Genomic DNA, 23,370 nt, shown 5'->3' on the forward strand with positions numbered 1-23,370 from the left:
GTTTTGTTGTTGTTGCTAGTGATAATACTCGCTTGGAAGGTCTGATCTCACGATAAAGTTGAAAAAATGAGACAAAACAGACCATTTCTTGTTTCGGTATCTCGCTTATGAAAATTGTATTTTGTTCTGTTTTGATGAGTTGTAAGTTCTGGATTGTAAATAAGAAATCAAGCGCTGGATCATCGTTTTTTTTTTGGTCCCAGCAGTTAGATAATGTTTATATTTAGTAGAAGATTTTGTAGAAAAATAATTGCCTAAGATCGAGGCAACCAGAAACTTTATAAAGTTGTTCTTTCGAATACAAACTTTCTTTTTTGTAAATAATTTCTGTAGAACAGAGTTTTTTTAGTTGACTTTTGGCCACAACACCCTAACCATGTTTTCCAAGTGTGCAGGATACAGAATATTTGGTTAAAGAACTTGAATAAATTCATTTAAATGTTCTTGATTTTAGGTCTCTTCTGTTTTAAAATTGGTCTTTTCAATAATTTTTGATAAAGACTTAAAGAAAAGTCGAATTGTCAAGTTTTATCTTCCAAAAATTAGTAGAAAAAACTAATTTTAAAACAGAAGAGACCTAAAATCAAGAACATTTAAATGAATTTATTCAAGTTCCTCAACTAGATTTATTAATATATCAAAAGCTCTAAGGCATTTGTGATCGAACCAATTCAGAATGTTTTCGAAATTCAATTTAATTTCAACGTTTTCCAACAGATGTCTTTAAAAAACACCACAATATCAAATGCTAAGCTGAAAGTCCCCTTGGCTCTCCAAGGTGAGTATGAACAATTTTCGTTCCAGAACTGTGCCCTGTGGAACGCCACAAGTAACAACATTTTCATTTATACGGACAGACTGATTTCTGTTATTTAAATAGCTTTTGAATAATGTATCCACGGTTTACGGTATCAAATCCTTTCGACAGATCTAAGAATATACACAGGGAGAAATTTTTCTCTTTTATAGCACTATGGAGTTTTGATGTTAGGTTGGTAACCGCATCCTGAGTGGATATTCCTTCGCGAAATATAAATTGTTCATTAGAAATCAGTTTAATTTTTTCTGAAAGGTTGATTAGTCTATTCGCAACCATTTTCTCAGAGGTTTTAGTGGAAACTGTTATTAGAGATAACTTTAAATAAAACCTGGATCCTCCAATACACTGTTGAACGAAAAAGCGATCCATCACGATAGATTTGATCAGCCTGAGAAGTGATGGTGGCGGTTTTTTGAGATAATCATGGGATTGTGTTTATCGAATATCTTCAAAAAGTTAAAACAATGACTAAATGGTAAAGAGAGAAATTGTAAAAAAGCGACACCATCATCAAGAAATTATTAAATACGTAATCGAAGAAAGATTTTGAATAATTGGAACTGTACATATTATGCTGTTCAATAAAAATGTCTTGTTTCTTTGTTGTATCGGAAATTCTTCAAACAACCCTCGTATTCACGAGAATGCAATAAAAAATGTTTTTCAGTTGGTCGAATCACTCTGAGATCATTTTAAAAATGCCCTACTTAATATCGTCAATATCAATGAATCAATTTTCGTGGAACGTTTTTGATTCCAAATTTACAGCTAGGGATAGTTTGTTAATAGAGTTGATTCATTAATAATTGGAATAGTTTTTTCGCCGAGAGTTATTTCTCATACAAAGACACTGAAAATTTGGCGAGAAAAACGTATAAAATAACGAATATTTAAAAGAGGAATAATTTTTTGTGTTGATTCGCGCTGTTTCATAAGTTTGAAGTAGTAGTAGGATAAATAAAAAAAGAGGAATATAAAAACTATTAGTATATGATTCTAATCCATTATAAAAATTACTTACAAACGCTATATGTATTATAACAAACGATATAATTGACTAATTTTACGTCAATCTAGTTATCTCGACCAAACTATTCATAAAAAAGAAAAATTGATTGTTGAAATATTAAAAATAGTTCTGTAAAGACCTTGTGTTTATGTTCGTTGTAAATCATCGTAATAAACGCAATAGTTTTGATAAAACCACTAAATGTTTAATGGTCACCCTAGGTAATACGAGAAACGACCAGCTAAATAATGACCGATAATCAATTTCCAAATTGTAGAAAAAATATTATAACTTAAACCTAATTTAAACATCAATCGTATCTTCTCCATCAAAAAAGTTGATAACAACTAACGTCAACCTGTAAGGATCATTTCTATTTTTTCTAAAACATGAAAAATTGTTCTCAAATTTTGCAAAAACCATTTTCGAATGGTAAAAACAATAAAAACGCTTTTAAACTGTTTTGGAAACATTATAATCAGTTAATATCAGTTAATCAGGATAATAAATAAACTTCTATCTGTAAAACTCCATCTCTAACGAATAGAAAATGAAGTTAACGATTTTAGGTTATTTTTTTATCGACTGTGTTAGTGCGAATTGATTACCTTCTGAATACTGTCGACCTATCTCTGGGTTGAAGATTTTCAACGTTTTGATTGGATAATATCCAAGCTAGTTCAATAATTAGTCGTTATAAATGTCATAACATATGACTGACACACAGATGGCGCTGTTATTGTCAAATCCTTATGACGTTTATGAAGTACCAACTTTCAAAAGAATATGTGTCAAATTTCGTGACATTTCGATTAGTTAGAAAAAAGTGACAGCCATTTAAGTGAAACTACTTTGTGTGTTAATTTATGATTGCTTCTTGATGACAAAAAGTACTCAGCAATGGCTTCAAAAGTGTTATACGGACTCAGTCGTACAGACACCGATGATGATGAACGTTTTGGTCGTTCAATTGAGGAGGTTACTCCAGAAAAGTCCACAAATTGGTTATATCTAAACGTAATCGTGAGATAGCTGGGGCCGTAGATATCAGTTTTTAAAGTGTGTGCCGCATTCAGAGCAGTATTTGGCCATATTTACACGTAATAAATAAAATTTTTACGTCGATATGTGACAATGGATGGAACATAGATCCATCACTTTACTCCGGAATCAAAATGATCATCAACGGAGTGGACTGCAGCCGGTGAACTACATCCGAAGCGTTTAAAGGCACAACAGTCAGCTGTGAAGGTTATGGTTTCAGTATTTTGGGATACGCATGGAATATTGTTGTTGGATCGTTTGATGGCAAAAATCAAAGAGAAACGGCCTCATATGTCGAAGAAAAAACCACTGTTTCACCAAGACAATGCACCGATTCACAACGATGATTAAATTGAAAGAATTACACTTCGAACTGCTTTAGTTGGTTGGTTGACAATGTTATTAAATATTTGTTATTGAAAAACAATTACCTCTTTGTTCGGAAAAAGCTAAACGATTAAATAAGCACAAAGTTCTTTTCTTCGAATCAAAATTCGATAAAAATATGGTAAAAGATGTTTCAGCTAGGAGTTATTCTCAGATACGTGCATTCTTAACATACTTTGAAAATATTCTGTGACAAACTATATACACACTTGTTTTAAAGATCATATTTCGTAAAAAATATACCAGGAAGAATTCATATAGTCAACAATAAAAAAATGGCGTATCATTCATTATTTTTTACATCATATAACAGCCAAGAAACAAATTATAAAAATAATAATGTAATATTAAATCACAGGCATCATCATAATTTTAATAGCTCATTATTTAAACATTATCTTTCTTTTGAACAAGTTTTGTTGAAACATTGACAGGGAATTCCCTAACATATGGAAGCGATTGAAATTAAACTCAGGTGTATAATAATTGCTTCGTTTGTGTCGAGAAATTAGTCCAATAAAATTAGTTCATATAGTTGAATAAAATGTGTTCGATACACTTTTTATAATAAGATTCGTCAATATTCTCAAAATAGCCAATAACTGCCGAAATTAACTCTTCATTGTTAACCAACACTTTCTTCTTAGCTAAATGCGGTCGTTTTTGCTCGATTTCTTCGCAATGAGTTCGCATAATACTCGCAGTTGATAATTTTTTTCTTTTTCAAAAAATTATCTCACGCACTACCCAAAAAACCGACGCCATGACGTTGCTTGTACATGGAACGGTCTTTATCTTTTTGGGAACCGATTTTCCCTTTTCAGCCCATTGTTTTGATTGTACCTTTGTATTGAATGTGAAATGACGAATTTACGTTTCATCCATGGTTATGAAACGTCGCCAAACTCGATGGAATCATCTTCATGACGCTACTTTTGTTTTATTTTAATAATTTTGGTCATTGCAATAACGGATGTGTGTGCTGGTGCATTGTCTTGATGAACCAACACTTTCTTCTTAGCTAAATGCGGTCGTTTTTGCTCGATTTCTTCGCATTGAGTTCGCATAATACTCGCAGTTGATAATTTTTTTCTTTTTCAAAAAATTATCTCACGCCCAACCCAAAAAACCGACGCCATGACGTTGCTTGTTCATGGAACGGTCTTTACTTTTTTTGGAACCGATTCTCCCTTTTCAGTCCATTGTTTTGATTGTACCTTTGTATTGAATGTGAAATGACGAATTTACGTTTCATCCATGGTTATGAAACGTCGCCAAACTCGATGGAATCATCTTCATGACGCTACTTTTGTTTTATTTTAATAATTTTGGTCATTGCAATAACGGATGTGTGTGCTGGTGCATTGTCTTGATGAACCAACACTTTCTTCTTAGCTAAATGCGGTCGTTTTTGCTCGATTTCTTCGCAATGAGTTCGCATAATACTCGCAGTTGATAATTTTTTTCTTTTTCAAAAAATTATCTCACGCACTACCCAAAAAACCGACGCCATGACGTTGCTTGTACATGGAATGGTCTTTACTTTTTTTGGAACCGATTCTCCCTTTTCAGTCCATTGTTTTGATTGTACCTTTGTATTGAATGTGAAATGACGAATTTACGTTTCATCCATGGTTATGAAACGTCGCCAAACTCGATGGAATCATCTTCATGACGCTACTTTTGTTTTATTTTAATAATTTTGGTCATTGCAATAACGGATGTGTGTGCTGGTGCATTGTCTTGATGAACCAACACTTTCTTCTTAGCTAAATGCGGTCGTTTTTGCTCGATTTCTTCGCAATGAGTTCGCATAATACTCGCAGTTGATAATTTTTTTCTTTTTCAAAAAATTATCTCACGCACTACCCAAAAAACCGACGCCATGACGTTGCTTGTACATGGAACGGTCTTTATCTTTTTGGGAACCGATTCTCCCTTTTCAGTCCATTGTTTTGATTGTACCTTTGTATTGAATGTGAAATGACGAATTTACGTTTCATCCATGGTTATGAAACGTCGCCAAACTCGATGGAATCATCTTCATGACGCTACTTTTGTTTTATTTTAATAATTTTGGTCATTGCAATAACGGATGTGTGTGCTGGTGCATTGTCTTGATGAACCAACACGTTCTTCTTAGCTAAATGCGGTCGTTTTTGCTCGATTTCTTCGCAATGAGTTCGCATAATACTCGCAGTTGATAATTTTTTTTCTTTTTCAAAAAATTATCTCACGCACAATCCAAAAAACCGACGCCATGACGTTGCTTGTACATGGAACGGTCTTTATCTTTTTGGGAACCGATTCTCCCTTTTCAGTCCATTGTTTTGATTGTACCTTTGTATTGAATGTGAAATGACGAATTTACGTTTCATCCATGGTTATGAAACGTCGCCAAACTCGATGGAATCATCTTCATGACGCTACTTTTGTTTTATTTTAATAATTTTGGTCATTGCAATAACGGATGTGTGTGCTGGTGCATTGTCTTGATGAACCAACACTTTCTTCTTAGCTAAATGCGGTCGTTTTTGCTCGATTTCTTCGCAATGAGTTCGCATAATACTCGCAGTTGATAATTTTTTTCTTTTTCAAAAAATTATCTCACGCACTACCCAAAAAACCGACGCCATGACGTTGCTTGTACATGGAACGGTCTTTATCTTTTTGGGAACCGATTCTCCCTTTTCAGTCCATTGTTTTGATTGTACCTTTGTATTGAATGTGAAATGACGAATTTACGTTTCATCCATGGTTATGAAACGTCGCCAAACTCGATGGAATCATCTTCATGACGCTACTTTTGTTTTATTTTAATAATTTTGGTCATTGCAATAACGGATGTGTGTGCTGGTGCATTGTCTTGATGAACCAACACGTTCTTCTTAGCTAAATGCGGTCGTTTTTGCTCGATTTCTTCGCAATGAGTTCGCATAATACTCGCAGTTGATAATTTTTTTTCTTTTTCAAAAAATTATCTCACGCACAATCCAAAAAACCGACGCCATGACGTTGCTTGTACATGGAACGGTCTTTATCTTTTTGGGAACCGATTCTCCCTTTTCAGTCCATTGTTTTGATTGTACCTTTGTATTGAATGTGAAATGACGAATTTACGTTTCATCCATGGTTATGAAACGTCGCCAAACTCGATGGAATCATCTTCATGACGCTACTTTTGTTTTATTTTAATAATTTTGGTCATTGCAATAACGGATGTGTGTGCTGGTGCATTGTCTTGATGAACCAACACTTTCTTCTTAGCTAAATGCGGTCGTTTTTGCTCGATTTCTTCGCAATGAGTTCGCATAATACTCGCAGTTGATAATTTTTTTCTTTTTCAAAAAATTATCTCACGCACTACCCAAAAAACCGACGCCATGACGTTGCTTGTACATGGAATGGTCTTTACTTTTTTTGGAACCGATTCTCCCTTTTCAGTCCATTGTTTTGATTGTACCTTTGTATTGAATGTGAAATGACGAATTTACGTTTCATCCATGGTTATGAAACGTCGCCAAACTCGATGGAATCATCTTCATGACGCTACTTTTGTTTTATTTTAATAATTTTGGTCATTGCAATAACGGATGTGTGTGCTGGTGCATTGTCTTGATGAACCAACACTTTCTTCTTAGCTAAATGCGGTCGTTTTTGCTCGATTTCTTCGCAATGAGTTCGCATAATACTCGCAGTTGATAATTTTTTTTCTTTTTCAAAAAATTATCTCACGCACAATCCAAAAAACCGACGCCATGACGTTGCTTGTACATGGAACGGTCTTTATCTTTTTGGGAACCGATTCTCCCTTTTCAGTCCATTGTTTTGATTGTACCTTTGTATTGAATGTGAAATGACGAATTTACGTTTCATCCATGGTTATGAAACGTCGCCAAACTCGATGGAATCATCTTCATGACGCTACTTTTGTTTTATTTTAATAATTTTGGTCATTGCAATAACGGATGTGTGTGCTGGTGCATTGTCTTGATGAACCAACACTTTCTTCTTAGCTAAATGCGGTCGTTTTTGCTCGATTTCTTCGCAATGAGTTCGCATAATACTCGCAGTTGATAATTTCTTTCTTTTTCGAGATAGTCAATGAAAATTATCTCACGCCCAACCCAAAAAACCGACGCCATGACGTTGCTTGTACATGGAACGGTCTTTACTTTTTTTGGAACCGATTCTCCCTTTTCAGTCCATTGTTTTGATTGTACCTTTGTATTGAATGTGAAATGACGAATTTACGTTTCATCCATGGTTATGAAACGTCGCCAAACTCGATGGAATCATCTTCATGACGCTACTTTTGTTTTATTTTAATAATTTTGGTCATTGCAATAACGGATGTGTGTGCTGGTGCATTGTCTTGATGAACCAACACTTTCTTCTTAGCTAAATGCGGTCGTTTTTGCTCGATTTCTTCGCATTGAGTTCGCATAATACTCGCAGTTGATAATTTTTTTCTTTTTCAAAAAATTATCTCACGCACTACCCAAAAAACCGACGCCATGACGTTGCTTGTTCATGGAACGGTCTTTACTTTTTTTGGAACCGATTCTCCCTTTTCAGTCCATTGTTTTGATTGTACCTTTGTATTGAATGTGAAATGACGAATTTACGTTTCATCCATGGTTATGAAACGTCGCCAAACTCGATGGAATCATCTTCATGACGCTACTTTTGTTTTATTTTAATAATTTTGGTCATTGCAATAACGGATGTGTGTGCTGGTGCATTGTCTTGATGAACCAACACTTTCTTCTTAGCTAAATGCGGTCGTTTTTGCTCGATTTCTTCGCATTGAGTTCGCATAATACTCGCAGTTGATAATTTTTTTCTTTTTCAAAAAATTATCTCACGCACTACCCAAAAAACCGACGCCATGACGTTGCTTGTACATGGAACGGTCTTTATCTTTTTGGGAACCGATTCTCCCTTTTCAGTCCATTGTTTTGATTGTACCTTTGTATTGAATGTGAAATGACGAATTTACGTTTCATCCATGGTTATGAAACGTCGCCAAACTCGATGGAATCATTTTCACGACGCCGTTTTTGTTTCATTATGAGCAAAGTGGTACCCATCTTGCGCAAAGCTTTATCATGTCCAAATTTTCAGTTAATATGAAATGAACGGCATTTTTTGGAATGCCTACTATGTCCGATAGCTCGCGCACTGTCAGAAGACGATAATCCAGTTGTTCTTTATGGATTTTCTTCAATATTTCTAGAGTAGTCACCTCATTTGAGCAACTACTCGATGCTCAGGTATTACGGCCTCGTTTAAATTCTGCTAACCAATATTTTACTGGTGATTACGAAGGAGGAGGGTTGAATCTGGGTTGGGCTAAGGCTTTTTTTCATACTAACATAAACACTTAGATGAAACATTCGCTTTTCAACTTATCTAAAACAAATAACTAATTCAGAGTGACGGGATTACTAGACGTTATCGTTGTCAAAAATTCAACACACAATTTCATTTTATATAATGAGAATTTATTAGCTGATGTAATGATACGTAAATTCCGCTGTACTATTATGAATCATCTGTTCAACAAATGACCTTGAGAGTATAATAACATCGTGCTGAAGCTAAAGGCGAATCTTTAACTACTTTCCTTGTGCAAGACACGGATATCACAAGAAATGAGAAGTTGATTGAAATTTTGAATCGTTTGACCCACAAAATTCGGTTCCGTTATTTTATAATTTTAGTAAGAACATTACGCAATGGGTATTTGAACCGGACACTACCGTCTAGTTGTGAAAAAATTATTTTCGATGATCTCGTTAACGTTAAATTCTTATAAAAACAAAGTAGAATTAAACGAAACCCGTCGATTATCGACTTTAACTTCCAATAAAATAAAAACAATTAAATTAAATTCATATATAATTTTCATTTTTATGTTTTTGATGATAGGTTCTAACGGATTTCTATGAGTGTTTTCATCGAAATTCATGCCTTAATTTGAGAAAAGACTCCCGGCGGCAAATCGCGTTTGATCATTGAAATAATGAGAAAAAATTGAATATACAAAATGCCAGTGTGGCCAGTTTATTAAAATGATAATTTGAATCTTAAAACGCGTTCAAAAAGATTCATTTCCACCAACACACAACTAATCCAAACTAGTTCAAGATCAAACAAAACCCACGAAATTATCGACACCTGGTCAATAAATGACTTTCTTTAAATGTGCCGCAACAATGGAGAAAATATGGAATAGTCAGTCATAAATATGAAATGGAGATTTGTAAATCCAACGGGCGGCAAACGGGTTTCTAGTTTATTATACAATTATCAGTCAAATAAAAACAACCTGTTTCTTTATGAGGTATAAAAAATTATTTAATGTACTCTGTATATAAATATATCGATTATATTCAGGAAGTTAATAATTTTTTCAATACTTTTATATATATTTTATTACTATTTCATAATATCGGCGGGTGTAATTTGGGCGCTAACCATCCTTCTTTACCTGTCTGACCAAGAAGGGTAGATAATCCCACATGTATTTTCGGCACTAAGAAGTGCAGGTAGGTCGAGTCATAAAATAACCCAATAGAGGGAAAGTTGATAGATTTTTGAGTAGGTTAGGTTAGTTTAGGTTATGTAAATCTCTTATTTTATATGTAATATGTACTTAAGTACTAAATAAAAATATAAAGAAATTTACTTTATTCTGTAGAGTGTTACAAAAATGTTGTAAGGAAACTTTATTAAGGGCAGATTTTTCATTTAAAAAAAGTGCAAAGTAGCCCCCTCTAACGGTAAATTTTTTCAAACCTTAGGTGTTAATAGGTCATTTCTCTTATAGGAAAATCTAAAAATACAAAAATATATCTTATAAATATCGGTGATTTAATAAATAACTGTATTTCATAAATTATGTACTTCAGTCGGTTAGCGCCCAAATACACATAGGATTAAAATGACCCTTCGGTCTTGGCGCCTAGTTTACATGTTGTAAAAAGTACATTAATCCTTTAGCGCCCAAATTACATCCGCCCCATAATATTCCTAAAAAGACCCCGCTCAATCCTTGAGAATTGACCTTCGGCCTATTATCCTGAAACTAACTGCACAATGATAGTTTGAAGCAAGCTGATTAAAAGTACAAATCCCCCCCTAGCCCCATCAAAACTACCTCTGAAGTGTCCGAAGATGTAATGGGAGGAAGGGAATTGTTTTTTGGCACATTGACATTCAATTTGAGCTGCAATCTCGAATACACCGGGACTTGATGCAAAAAATTAGTGATTAGATGTGATTAGTGACATAAGACAGATGTTTTTATACGACCCCTCGTTTCTGAGTTATAAACAATTACAATTTACAATTATTTTTCTTGATTTCTTGGCATGTACAACGATCTAAAAATCTAAATATCTCGTAAACCTTAAATTTTATTGAGTTAAAGAAAGAGTACATTTTCGTAAAAAAAATTCATTCCTGTTATCTTTAGATTGTAAAGAATGTCCTTGTAAAAGATACGGATTATTCATTCATTCCGTCAAACACACTTAACATACTTAATCATCCATCAAAAATTCATAATGTGTGAATGTATAATTTAGAAAATATACTTAAATATAAGCTCTGATTTGGCAACTTTAAATGCCTATAACTCAGAAACGAGAGATCATATGAGAAAATGTTTTTATATCATTTGAATTTTGATGTAATATGTTTCTAACTAACTTTTTTTGTCATGCAAAATATGTTTGTTGATTCCTTCTGTTTTAATATAATTATTCGGTTTGTAAACAAGATTTGTTTTTTTTTATTTAATTTCTTTACTTGATTAACCTTATTTTTGATAGTTTTTACCAGGTATTCAATTGTCGACTGGTGATAAACTAAAAAATAACCTCTAATGAAGTAAATACTTCAACTAAAAGGTACCTTAACAAATTTATAGCACTAGTGACAGTTAAGATATTTTATCAAGGATACGCAACGTTCATAAAAGATAATAATAGATAATTGAAAAGGTGTAAAACGGCATGAAAAGGTGCTCGTTGCTGGTGAAGTGAAAAATCGAAGCCCACCAAAGTGACAAAATACTTAAGTACCATAAAATGGATTCGGACCATAAATAATCATAAAATAGTGTCACAAATAAACTTGTTTCGAACATTGACAAGAGGATTTGTAGATCTTTCGAGATGCTTTGTCCTCATCATTCATAAACGGTATACCTATTCAGGAAAGCGTAACAAATTTTGTGAAATCCCAAGTGCAAAAACATGTTTGAACGGAAGCATTGTTTAGCAACAAATTCTGTAATTTAAATAGAATGAGAATAACCGGAGTAGAGTTTCGAGATATCATTTGCTACAACAATCTAAAGAAAAATAATTTAATTTAAAAGTTACCAAATAACCACCAGATAAAATAGAAGATAAATTTTACACTATAAATATTGATTAGCAATACCTATCTAGCATTATTCATTAATATCTAGCAATGCTTAGTTTCATATAGCAATAACAAGAATTTTTTTAAATATTCAGCGCCGACAATTAGCAATATTAATCGATTTAGAAATTCTGAGCTACATCGAGCTACATTTGATCGTATCCAGCAATAATAAGCGTTGTATAGCAATATTTAGCGATATTAATAAATATAAAGCTATAACTCGTAGTCAACTAGCTATTTTCAAAGTTATTTAACAATTTATTGCGATTCCTAGCAATGTAAATCGATTTCTCTCAATGTAAAATGTTGTTTAGCAATATTGAGTCATATCCATAGGCGTATCTAGCGAGGGGCATTTGGGGCAGACCCCCTGGAAGCAAATATCGATCGTTATTAAATTTTGTTGTTGGAATTTGAAGTAACTACTTTATTAATTAGAAAATTATAAAAAAAAATCCTCCATACATGTTGAAAATTACTTCAGAAGATGGGTGATATCTCTCAGGATTAGATTTGTGGTAAAAGCTGTAGAAAAATAAGGATTTGGCAGGAGATTAAAGGATATTGAAGGAGGTGAATAGTTTTTTCCCTGCTACAAGGCATGTACTTCTCATTATGAGTACTTTTGCATCTTCTAAGGCTAAGACCTGAACAGAAAATACAATGGGAGTTGTGTTTGATTAGCGGTCATCAAAAATCATCGACTAGATTGAAACGAGACGTGTAACTAGATTAAAAAAGTTTGAAGCAAGTAATGTGGTGGATAAAGCATTGCTTTTTCGATTTAAAAGACCTTATATGCATAATACAAACAACTAAAGTTGTGTTTTAACTTTTTAGGGTGTTTTCGAAATAACGACACCCGCCTTCATAGATGATGTCGAAATGTCGAACTCATTCTGCAAACGCTGAAAAGATTTTCAGGGTAATGTGGAATGTCCCATTAAGTAATCTGACTCAATGGAAAGTTGTATGTATGCGCTTAGCCGTGATAAAATGTTTGAATCTGAATGACCATGGCTTAACCTTCCCCCAGGTACGCATTGGATCATATCTCGTAATAATAAGCATAGTGAAAAAATATTTATTGATACTTAGCAATCCTTAGCAACGTCTAATAATACTTAATGTTGTCTGGCATTATTTGACACATAAGAAATTCATAATTTGGCAATTTTTAAATATTAAATGTTTTTATGTAATCCTATATTTAGTTTGTCGAGTTATTGTGGAAGTAAAACATACAGAGGAACAAAAAAGAATATAAAATTTGGTCAATATGTACTACCGCATATCTCCGAAATATTTAGAATGTTATCGTTTCGAGATATCGTTTTTTCGGTGACCATTATCATTTTTTTGTTACAGCGTAATTATGGAATATGTTGTGCTATCAGGTAGGTTGTTTTTATCTTACTGTGATGTATCATTATCAATATTTCGATCTTCATATTTTTGAACGCGAATCAAAAACAAATTCGTCGCATTTTCGTGTAATTACCAAAGCAAATATATCAATTATAAAATGATTATGAAACAAAAAACCGGTCTACGTAGAATTTAAACGACTGGATTTAACATAAATACTTTCGGCTTATTAAGGTGTAATTTTTGTATAAATTTCAGCATTACCTTTAGAAAAAACTGGTTATAATAAATAGTATTATCAATAGTTTGGTTACTATTTTGTATAAACGAGAATTGTCTTTCAAGATTTCATAATCTAATAAAAGTTGCTGTTGATGAGTTGTGGCATCACTGTATTTATGAACATCAACGTTTGTTATTGCAAAATCTGTGGAAATTCTCAGTAAGTTGTTGATAGTGAACGTTTAAAAGCAGCAAAAATTGTAAACACCCGTGCACTAACTCATTATTTCAATTCCCGCCATAAAATCTTAACGTCTCTAACACAAAAAACAATAAAAAATATTTAGAAATTCTAGTTTTTAGATTGTCCAACTTTATAATGTGGATTAGGTACTAAATTCCAGGTAATACTCGAGTTGTATTATGTACTCAGACTACCTTTTCGTTTACCTGAAATACCACCGTCCAACGGATTAAAAATCGCCACGATTGTAGCGCATCTGATTTTTTATGATTTTAAATCAACAAAAATGCTACTTTTGGTAACGAAGACACACAGATGGATAGAGGCGATGAAGCTCCAGTCAAAATTGTACCTCGTAACCTCATTTAACGCTTTAAAACAGTGTCGAGCGAATTAGGTGTGACAAAGATAAGTTCCAGATGAATACCACATTGAGTAGGTCGAAGAACTAAAGAAAATCAAGTCTCAATGCCCCCAAATCCAACCGATTTAACACCTAATGACTTTTTTTCGTTCCCTACTGTCAAACAAAAGATGCGCGAATAGTGTGAAATTTGACTGGACTATTACTGATACTGATTAGAAAAACTAAACTTCTAATACATTTAATTTCCATTATATACAATGGAATATGAACCGACTTCGTATAAAAGACTAACAATCATTTTGCGCTCGTGAGTAACGTTTGAAATGTTATTTCGTCTAAATTAATTGAAAAATATTAACTATTCGATTAAAAACTCACCATGAAAATGTTCTTCGTGAATCATTTGGCATTTTGGGGTTTTCTAAACAGTTACCCCTAACCGAGGCACTGGTAATCGGCAACACTTGATTAAAATCATATCCAATATTGGTATAATTAATAATAAATATATAATAAAAAAAAACTTTCACTGTAATTTACGAAAAAAGTATACAGTTGTCAAAATTTGTATAAACCATCAAAAATAATGGCAGTTGGAGAATTTGAAAGTTTATGCGATCAGCTGTTTGGCCTCTAAGCAACTCATAGAATCGATGCAAACGTATGGGGGTTCATTATTATATCGCCTTCAATTTGGACTCGTCTAGTTGATCCCAAATCTTGGAAAAGCTTCAACCGTTCCCATCGACGATTTGTGCATGTAACATATTAATCAATTGAAATTATTTGCCAGTCGAAAAATTCGTGATTGAAGAAAACGACAATCGATTTTAATTACTTCTGAAATATACAGTGTCCGTTCACGAACAAAGTGTTCGGAGTGGGAAAAATAACGCAACTGTAGTACGTTGTCACTTGTTTAAAACCAGAAATGTTTATAACTCTGTCAACTGTCAAATGAAATATTAAACTTTATAATAACAACCTTGAATATAGTTAAATTTCTAGTTACTGAATCATTCGATTCATATTGTTTTTTCCATAGTTCAATTTCGGAAAACGGGTATTGTTCTTTTATCTATAATTTTATAACACGAACGACAGTTTTTTCCACAATACAAAGTATACAATTGGTTTGGCCTATGACGTCAAATTTCGTTATCGAACTATGACGATTCCTAGAAATAGTGTCGAAAAAATCTGCGTCAATATCTATGATTCTATGAATAAAAAAATCTACAATCCAACTTATTTTACTAATTTATAATCAACAGAAAGATTACGGAAAGTCACAAACTTGATAATAGATTTTCGTAGTATATCAAAAAGCACGAGTTTGCTTAGTGTGGATCAGTTTTTCTATTTTAGTTAGTTTTAGCTCTGCTCTGGTCAGTAGTTTTTGATAATTGATGGTAACCCAGTCATTTCTCATTCAACTGTGGTCAAAATGTAGAACTTTTAGTTTGTGTTTGACAGCTATAGATTGCAGACAAAAACCTGTCACTCAAATCCAAATTAAACTCCGGTTAAATCGTGGATGGAAGCGAAATAGGACTGGAGGGCTCATTTTTTTGTTAAGAGTTAGCCTGTTGGCTATACACCCTTGCCTTTAGGCTTGTCTGGACGTCTCAATGTGTGTGTGTTGGTATTCGCTACCTCGTTAAACCCTTTCCGACTTCTTCGACAAAAAGATCTGTCCCCGATGACCTTTTTTCTCCAAATACGTCGCAAAGAGAGGTCGATTCGAACGGAGAAATCTTGTATGTCTCGTGGAATTATAAATTATGAATAAGAGTACTTAAAAGCTAGTAATGTATTGTGTTTTATCGCAGAAATATCCAGGTTTAGTTAAACGAAAGCGGGTTCTCTTACAATAAGAAAATGATAATACTGGGAAAGTTAAAACGAACGAGATCGAAGAATACATCCAGCATTTAGTCCGGACTTTGCACCGTCACATTATTATTAAGATCCATTCGTGGCAAACAAATTGCATCAAAAGGAGATGTTTTGAGTGATTTTACCAAAGTCCCAAAGAGGTTGTTGAACGATTATTACAACTTAATACAGAGATTTCCTTTTTGTATGATTATTTAATAAAAAAAGTGTTTTTAGACAAAGATAAATTTATATTTCTGTCTTCTGTCTCCACTTCTCCAAATATCTATACAACTTTGACTTAGTCGAATCCTTTCTCATTCCGTATTTCATTCAGATTTACAAAAAAATAGTCAAATAAGCCTTTGAAGATACCTACTTAACTAGGGATGGAATTTTCAATTCTAATTAAATTTCGAGAATTTATATTTCCGTTTAATGATTCACTGTATTTTCGAGAATTAGAATCGATACGCGAGAAAAATAAGGTCAGGTTAACGGTACGTGAAACTGATGTGACCTTTTTGGTGCATCGATTAGATCTCGTAAAAATGACCTTGACAATGATAAAAGCGAAAGTTTATTCAATTCACATACTAGTTCGTAACGGTACGAATAAATTTAAGTAAAATGAATTGGTTTAATTTTAAAAAACTTTCGATTGAAATTTATTTTACGGTAAATAAATAATCATTTCCATTCACTAATTTGACAAATGTCCACAGAAAATTATCGACAACACAATCACCACTTCCTTAAGAATAAGTTTATAGTCCTTATCCATCAGAAGCAGTATGGTTTTTATCCTAGGGGAAGTGGTCGACTAACCTATTGTTCAAAGAGACATATCTTCACTTATGAATGATGGTGGTTCTTTAATTTTCCACAAAAACGAACATCTTCATCTTAAAACACTTGAACGCAGTCCTCTAGTTATTAAATCGCACACAATTCCTATCGTAGTACCGCAGTAGGTACTCGGAGCTAATCAATCGTAGTAAATCAGAATTTTGCATGGTTTTTGGAAACAAACGCCCCGTACAAACGACTAACTTTCCATAAGTAAGTTTACAAATAAAATTTTCAAAATGAATTACACAGAAAATTCACTTTCCAATATTTTTTCAACCACGAATTCGTATTTACTATCTTCTGATTAAATATATCAGCATTAGAATATGAATAGAATAAACGCGTTCGTGATGTGATGATGCACAATTCAAAACAAATCGGAAAATCTACGTTCCACGAAATCTAACAAAAATCTGTGATGGACATACGTCATAGTTGAATTACGTTGCATATTTCAATTTAATTCGAAATACTATAAATCACGGTTCAAACTGTCGCTTTACATTTAACAAAATGTATTATTCATTTTAGAGACTGTGTCGGATTAATTCCTGAACAAAATTTTCTAAGAATAGCGAATCAATGGTTTTTCCTTATTCTACTACCCTAAAGGACTCTCGCTGTTTACCAAATAATCTGACCTCGTTTTAATAAAATCGATAGAAAAATGAAAAGGTTAGTTGGTGTAATATTGAGACTGGATATATAAGAAATTTGTTGTGATTGTTTCAAAAAAGTATGCCAAAATAAGAGATGATTTAATAGAAGCATTTTGGACTGTAATTTTGGCTTTCTTAGTGTCAATAATGATTGAAAAATATCTTCTTGTGAAAGATAGTGAATAAGAAAGCTGTTAAAACCTATTATTTATATCTCTTTCTTCACAAATAGTTTCGAAAAAGTTACAGTACCTCCTAGTAGTACAGTTTTTGTACATATTCCAATGTTTTCGATGGGTTCGATACGTAGTCAGAATAGGGAAAGACATGACAGCGGTGCCAAAAGCAGCTGGAGAAGAAATACCTAGGGTAGAAGACGTTGTGGATAAATAACTTGCCCTTAATTGACTTATTTCATATTCATAGTTGCCGCTTGGACAGATTTTAACCTTTTCGTTGCTAGTATTACTTTATCAATAATCTTTTAAATCCATTTGAATGTGTTTATGGGACTGTTTCAGTCAGTTGCCACAGTCAAATGTCTAAAATCTTGCGCTGGATTTTAGGGATGGTCCTCCAGAATTCAAGAATACATTCCATGTACTTCTTTTGTACTTTTTCCAACTTGAAACCAAATTAATATCATGATCCATGCAATACGATCTCACCAATAAAAATCGGAACTGGTTCAAACTCTTCACTAAATAAGAAATCTTTGAAAATCTATTTAACTATCGGTTTCCCAAAAATAGCTTAGTTTAGGGTCGCAACGAACACTACCAAGTTTTTTTGTAACAAAATGGTTATTGATGGTAACAAGATTTGTTTTTACTAATACCAAATTTTCTGGTTGAGATTGGTTACACATGAGATATATGATTTAAGATACCAAACCCACTAAATACGATTTTTCTCATTCAAATTTATACACAGCCAGTGTCCAACTGGAAGAGATGCAAATTTCCATTTTGCAGCAAGACTTGTTTGAGGTTAGAATCAATAATATTCGATTTTATAGCATTTCGTTAGCCCACGAACATCATTACAATAAACCAGATTTAAATTTATTTCTCTCGTTGCCTCTACCAGGAAAATGAGTTACCAAAGTATCTGACTAGGTCATTGAGCCCAATCTGTAACAAACTTGAAGTCTAACTCAACTGAAAATCTGAGTTAGATTCGTTATGGGAAGTAAACGTTTCTGCGTCCTCTGCATCACTCAGGATGTCATCTAAATTAGGTAGCAGGTGCGGATCTGGTTTTTCAGAGATATTTGGACACTTGAAGAATAGTCGAATCAAGGTTAACGTAAGATATTTTCTGCCCATGTTTTGTTTTGATCACCAAGTATTAATTTGTGTTATTAATTTTACTTTTCACACTTTTCACGCTTAATGAATTAGAAATTTTGTTTGAAAAATAAAAAAAATTATATTTATATTAATTATATTCATAAAATATGTGCATCAGGTTGTTTTGTCCAAAATTATTACAACTTACCTTACAGGCTTGTTCGAGTGCGAATCCTGCAACAAAAGTATGACATAAAATTAGTATTATTATAACTCTGCAGGATGTTCCGAGCAAGTAGATGACGTGAAAATAATGCTGTGACAATTTTATCATATGACTCTTCGTTTCTGAGTTATAGGCTTTTGAGTTGCGAAATCAGAACTTAATTTTAAGTATATTTTCTAAATTATACAATCAAATATGATGAATTTTTAAGATTACGTATGTCCATGTGTGTGTGACGGAATAAATAATTCTACACTATTATCTAAAGGACAGGGACGGCTCATGCCCAATGGTTAACAATCTGGACCATTTTAAAGATTGTAATTGTAATTATTTATTGAAAATACTCACTCAAATAAAAAAACTATAAAAAATGTTGCATATTCATAATCATCGAAGGTATAATTTTGAGAATATACTGAAATCTAAGTTCCAATTTCGCAATTTTAGGTCCATAAATTTGTTTTTATGTCACGGCATAATTTTTTTATTAACTACCGAATTATTCATTACCGTAATTTTCTCTATAATCCTAGCCTTCGTTAATTTTTTATCTAACCAATACACAGAAGGTTATCAACCTTCTTAATTATTCTACACACATTATTGCTACGCTATTTTTGTGTATAATTTTGGAACTTGTGATAATTCAGTATAATTGTAAACAACAGGTAACAACAAAAGATCGTTATTATTACGTGTTTTAATGGTAACAGGAAATAGTTTAAGTAGGCGATATGTGTGTCGTACGCCCTCTTAATCTCAATATATGTTCATTGATACTTAAATTTTCATTCATAAACCGAGACACACATCAGGTTGCTTGGCGGACCTGATTACTTATACAATACCCGTAAGTTTACAAAAAAAAATTGAGTGATCGTGTAAAGACATTAAAAACCATTTAATGGAAAATAATAAGACATTTCCAAACACTATTAAATGCTGTAAATGATCATGGAACTACAAGAAGAGTAATAAAGTACTAATAAGTTAATTTCGGTATTTTTTAAAATAGCTCCTCGTGAGGAAATATGTAATGAAGTATATTTGATAGAAATTAAAGTGGAATCATTTTTAGAATGAATATTTTACCAAGATAATAATCACAGACACGCCTTCAAAAATGTTTATTTTTTTCTTATTGATAAGCATCTTCATTGAATGTGGTTGAACAGTCACGAAAAGTGGTATTACCTACAAACAAGTGGTACTTTGAATTTACCATTATTAGAAAAATATTATATTGATATAAAAAACTGTTTATACGTAGTGAAGTCCATGAGTTCTTAGCCTGATGGCTTTGAAGGTTCTAATCATGAACGTCTTTAATGTGATGACGTCCAAAAAAGCGATAATGACGATGAAGAAGTGGATTATATCATCGACACTTTTTCGCAATCAAGTTTTTCATTGTCTAGAGACCGCAATGGACGACAACAAGAAGACAAGACAGATAAGATTGTATTTCAGTAATCGATTACCTGAAAATTAGTAATCCGACATACCCTCTACATTCTATCCACTTTCAGGAAAGATCAGAGATTATTAGGTTGGATGTTTGAGCGACAAAAGATAAGAATAACAGCGGTCCTCTGTATATTTACAAAGTCAAAGAACAATCACCAATTTATTTTACTATATTTGAAATTGAAAGTCATAAAGATATAAAATTAGTTTTATTATAATCTCGAATACTAAAACGCGTGAATATTGAATGAATTTCTAGGTTATTTAAGAAATAAATTGTACAACACTAAAACTTCCAACAACAAGCTGCAAATAACAAGTTTTTTGGTTGTTAATTCATATGATTTTCGTCCTGTTGCAGCACTCTGTGCCGTTTGGACAATTTTTTGTTATATGTCATCTGCTTTGGAGTACTTTGGAGGTTCTAAAATGGGATGGATGAAGGGTGAGAGTGATGAATCAAAGTTGGTGGCTTTTTGATATAACAGAAGAAGAGAGATTGTGTATATGGGGATGTTTTATAAGAAGAGTAAAGAGTAAATAGAGTAAATTAAAGAGATTTTGAAAGGTCAACGTTCTGGTCAACGCCTGATTTATCTTCTAGGATGATAACAAGGATTCCTCGAAACTGTGCAAAGAGGAATTTCTGAAAACTGAATACACTGTTTACACTCACAATTACACTGTCTCACGTGCGTTTCTATAACCAAGTTATCGTCTTCAGAGACAGTTTACCTTCAGTGCAATATTTACTTTTGTTAGTCTCGTTAATAACATTTTATTTAAAGTTTTGATTATACATAATCCTTTTTGAAAAGGTTCGCAAACATATGAATTTTTTATTACAGGTGGTCTCGATGACGAATTACGGGGGAAACGTCGTAAATCCGGGAAAGAAGAGCTTGCGGTTTTCTCATTTAATAAACGCTTTGGCGGCTTTCAATACCGGATGACGTATTCTTGAAAAAATTATTCACTAGTGGTCGATTTAATTACATATCTGTTAGTCAGATCGAGAATCAAAGTTCTCCGATATTTGCTGTTGGAATCCTTTATTATTTCCCGGTAAATTGACTGGGAATTTTTTGGGGCACTAGAGCACAATAATTTTTGTATTAGGCTGTCACTTTTTCTAGATTGACTTATGGCGTCGGGAAGTTTTTTATTCGGAATGAATTCGTTTATATATTCAGATTTTTGGGGTGGGTATCATCCTTCCTAGAATGAAATTGATTATTAAACGATTCTCTTTCGGGAAATTGTATAAACGATACATTTTTTGTGATATGTGAATCGAATTCCATTTCCTGTTGTAAACGAGTCAAAAAATGGATTAATTAAAACAATGAACTCTCATGTTTTCGAATCAAAGCTGGGCGCCAATTTGTAAAAGTTCCCGGCTGTAGAATATTCCTCAAGAAAATAATATTTGGCCTTAATTAAAGAACTGGTACTTAAATGGGATGAATAATATTTTGAACGCCACCGGCTTTTCATCGAAATTAAATTGAAGACTAAGAAAAATAAACAATATCCTAGCAGTTCAATATGAACTACTTAAAGCAATAAAGAAATTTTTTATCAGCAAGATATTTATAGAAAGGAATGGAAGAAAATTCGCATCAACTATGGAAAACTCGAATGGGGTTTTCATAAATGTTTTTTTAGATATTGCTGTCTCTTTAGTATGAGTTTTTGGTTAGTAATCTAAGGAAGAGTTTTACATAAAGTTTCTTTGTAATTTTGATACTGTAATAGTATTTGAATCTCAGTAAAACCAAGCTACATACATGGGATGACTCGAATAAGAAATTCGATTTTATTAGAACTAGGGAACTTAACAGCGAGTTGTAAAAGGTGGTACAACTATAATGCATGATGTTAATTGTGAGTCGCCCAACTTAATCTGACATTTCGTGCACTTCGTGATTTTTTTGGTCAGCATAATCGACCAAATGTGTCCACAATCGGGAGAATTGTGCGCAAATTTCAACAAACCGGGTCTGTAGGAGATGTGAAAACACCTGTTCGTGCTCGCCCCGTTCGTTCTGCGGAAAACGTTACTGTTGTTCGCGATAGTGTGGCAATTAAACATCACTGATGCGAATTTTGAATAAAGCATTGAATTTACACGCTTAAAAGGTTCAATTGACTCAAGAGCTGAAGCCTGCTGATCATTTCAAGCGTCGTCAATACGCCGAAAAGTTGGTGGAACAGACAGAAGTGAATGGTGACTTTACAGGCACACTTTCACCTCAGTGGATTCGTTAACAAGCAGAATTGCCACATTTTGGCAAATGAGAATCCAGGAGTGATTGTTGAAAAGTCGATGCATCCAAAAAGAGTGACTGTTTGGCGCGGTTTATGGGCTGGCGGCGTACTTCTTCGATAATGAGGTCTGCCAAGCAGTTATCGTGAATGATATTCGCTATCGCGGGATGATAACGAACTTCTTGGGGCCAAAAACTGAGGATATGGATCCGGACGATATGTGGTTCCAACAGGATGGTGCCACTTGCCACACAGCCAACGAAACAATGGCTCTTTTGCGCGAGAAACAATTCAATAGCTGAAGGATGAGATAATTCGGCACATTAACAATATTGAACCTCAATTATGTCATTGAAAATATGGATATTTTGTTACACACATTATTGTCATATATCCTTCTATCATTATAAAAAATATTGAGATAATTCTCTGAAAACGCGAGTCTGAATAAATAAGAATTAAACAGAAACATCATGAAGCAAGGAAATAACAGAATTAAAAACCAAAAAATGTGTCAAGTTCATCTGATATATTATAGATTTTTGTTTGCTTTTCAAGTTATTTTCAATACATATTAATTCCATTTAAATTTAAAAATGATTTTATTCCAAACATCATGTGAAAACCGTGATATTTCAATAATTAATTTATATTTTTTCAAACATTTTCAAACACTATTTGATTTGATCGGAATTATCATTACCACATTGTTAAAATATTTTTTCTTAGTAGAAGTAATCATAATAATTATAATTAAAAGATCCTCGTGCAACCAGAAGCATTCGAAATATTTTTATTGAGTGCCATCTAGTAAAACAC

At 33.0% G+C, this 23,370-nt stretch overlaps 1 protein-coding gene across 2 annotated transcripts in view; it reads right to left on the minus strand.

Moving 5' to 3' along the window:
- Positions 1-23,370, minus strand: part of LOC130445161 (uncharacterized) — an 86,404-nt gene that overhangs the window by 20,182 nt on the left and 42,852 nt on the right. For both annotated transcript variants that reach the window (XM_056780687.1, XM_056780688.1), the window contains one exon: positions 18,793-18,818. The gene's annotated coding sequence lies outside the window, so the exon portion shown is untranslated. The remainder of the gene's footprint in view (positions 1-18,792; positions 18,819-23,370) is intronic.

The sequence above is a fragment of the Diorhabda sublineata genome, chromosome 6 (genome assembly GCF_026230105.1).
Source record: "Diorhabda sublineata isolate icDioSubl1.1 chromosome 6, icDioSubl1.1, whole genome shotgun sequence".
NCBI classification, from domain to species: domain Eukaryota; kingdom Metazoa; phylum Arthropoda; class Insecta; order Coleoptera; family Chrysomelidae; genus Diorhabda; species Diorhabda sublineata.